The sequence below is a fragment of the Aquarana catesbeiana genome, linkage group LG09, assembly GCF_042186555.1.
Source record: "Aquarana catesbeiana isolate 2022-GZ linkage group LG09, ASM4218655v1, whole genome shotgun sequence".
NCBI lineage: Eukaryota > Metazoa > Chordata > Amphibia > Anura > Ranidae > Aquarana > Aquarana catesbeiana.
Genome location: NC_133332.1, coordinates 54,969,251 through 54,972,188, shown reverse-complemented (window position 1 = coordinate 54,972,188; position 2,938 = coordinate 54,969,251).

Here is a 2,938-nt window from a genome sequence, read left to right as displayed (position 1 = left end):
AGGAGAGATTGTAAAACGTCCTGTGTACATTAAGCCTATATATATATATATATATATATATATATATATATATATATATATATATATATATATATATATATATATACACACACACACAGTACCTCACAAAAGTGAGTACTCCCCTCACATTTTTGTAAATATTTTATTCTATCTTTTCATGTGATAACACTGAAGAATTGACACTTTGCTGCAATGTAAAGTAGTGAGTGTACAGCTTGTATAACAGTGTAAATTTGCTGTCCCCTCAAAATAACTCAACACACAGCCAAAAATGTCTAAACCGCTGGCAACAAAAGTGAGTACACCCCTAAGTGAAAATGTCCAAATTGGGCCCAAAGTGTCAATATTTTGTGTGGCCACCATTATTTTCCAGCACTGTCTTAACCCTCTTGGGCAAGGAGTTCACCAGAGCTTCATAGGTTGCCACTGGAGTCCTCTTCCACTCCTCCATGAAGACATCACGGAGCTGGTTGATGTTAGAGACTTTGCGCTCCTCCACCTTCCGTTTGTGGATGCTCAATAGGGTTTAGGTCTGAAGACATGCTTGGCCAGTCCATCACCTTTACCCTCAGCTTCTTTAGCAAGGCAGTAGTCATCTTGAAAGTGTGTTTGGGGTCGTTATCATGTTTGAATACTTCCCTGCGGCCCAGTCTCTGAAGGGAGGGGATCATGCTCTGCTTCAGTATGTCATGGTATATGTTGGCTTTCATGGTTCCCTCAGTGAACTGTAGCTCCCCAGTGCCGGCAGCACTCATGCAGCCCTAGACCATGACACTCCCACCACCATGCTTGACTGTAGGCAAGACACACTTGTCTTTGTACTCTTCACCTGGTTGCCGCCACACACACTTGACACCATCTGCCCCAAATAAGTTTATCTTGGTCTCATCAGACCATAGGACATGGTTCCAGTAATCCACGTCCTTAGTCTGCTTGTCTTCAGCAAACTGTTTGTGGGCTTTCTTGTGCATCATCTTTAGAAGATGGGATGGCAGCTATGCAGACCAATTTGAAGCAGTGTGCAGCATATGGTCTGAGCACTGACAGGCTGACCCCCCCACCCCTTCAACCTCTGTAGCAATGCTGGCAGCCGTCATACGTCTATTTCCCAAAGACAACCTCTGGATATGATGCTGAGCACATGCACTCAACTTCTTTGGTCGACCATGGCGAGGCCTGTTCTGAGTGGAACCTGTCCCAGTATACCGCTGTATGGTCTTGGCCACCACGCTGCAGCTCACTTTCAGGGTCTTGGTAATCTTCTTATAGCCTAGGCCCTCTTTATGTAGAGCAACAATTCTTTTTTTCAGATCCTCAGAGAGTTCTTTGCCATGAGGTGCCATGTTGAACTTCCAGTGATCAGTAAGAAAGTGAGAGCGATAACACCAAATTTAACACACCTGCTCCCCATTCAGACCCTGTAACACTAACGAGTCACATGACACCGGGGAGGGAAACTGGCTAACTGGGCCCAATTTGGACATTTTTACTTAGGGGTGTGGGGTGTACTCACTTTTGTTGCCAGCAGTTTAGACATTAATGGCTGTGTATTAAGTTATTTTGAGGGGACAGCAAATTTTCACTGTTATACAAGCTGTACACTCACTACTTTACATTGTAGCAAAGTATCATTTCTTCAGTGTTGTCACATGAAAAGATAGACTAAAATATTTACAAACAATGTGAGGGGTGTACTCACTTTGGTGAGATACTTTGTATGTATGTATGTATATGTTTATAGTTATTTGATAAAGTATAACACAGAAGAATGATTGTGTGGCAATCGCCATTTTTTTTTTTTTTTTTATGTGGTGTCCTATATAAAATATTTTCTGATCGGAGACTTTCTTGGTAGCCCAATGGCATGTAGGCTCCATACAATGCAGCCTCCTTAGAGGGGAGACTTCCCCTCCATCAGAATACACTGAGGCACTGCTGGCTAAAGTCGGCGGTGCTGATCTAAAGGAAATTTTCCAACAGGGTGGTTGTACAGAAGTTGCTGGGTAGATCGACTTCTGTACAACCTCCCTGCTCATACATGGATTCCTAATTTAGCCGATCCCTTACATAGTACATAGTAGGTGAGGTTGAAAAAAGACACAAGTCCATCAAGTCCAACCTATGTGTGTGATTATATGTCAGTATTACATTGTATATCCCTGTATGTTGCGGCCATTCAGGTGCTTATCTAATAGTTTTTTGAAACTATCGAAGGTCCCTGCTAAACCAGACAAATTTTTTTCCATGTATGGCTGGCTTTACTCCAATAAAAAGTGAAAAATGGGGGCGCCACAACTAAACTCAATTAATAATGAATAAAGATGACCTACTGTATGAGGTCGCTGCTCCTAATTTAGTGAAACACTAAAAAGCAATTGAAATGCAAAAAAAGAGGAGTGCTGCCTAAATCACTGATTAGTAAATGATAAAATATCTATTCAGCAATTACTGTGAAACTCCATAAAGTGAATATTCAACAAGTGACTGTGAACATACAATACCATGGAAAAAAGAAAAAGAAAATTCATATGAAAAAAAGGAAAAGTGTAAGTCCAAACTGAAAAATACAAATCTCAAATGTCCTTTCAAGCAAAAAAAAATAATAAAAAAAATAAGGATATAGGTGATGAAAAAAACAGCAAACAGTTCAATCAGATTTCAACACCGTTGTGTTTAAGAAATGTGCTCCAATGTATCTTTCTCCTATCTAGGAATTCACCTATCCCCAGATATTAATGATCTATAGTCCAAAAATGACCTCCAATTATTACAAAAATTAAGAGGGATGCTTAAATTGTGCAAATCCTATCACATTTCCTTTCTGGGCCATATTACGGCAATTAAAATGTCAATTTTACCAAAGTTACTATATTTATATAGAGCCCTCCTCATTAGAGTTAATAAAATTAACGTAACT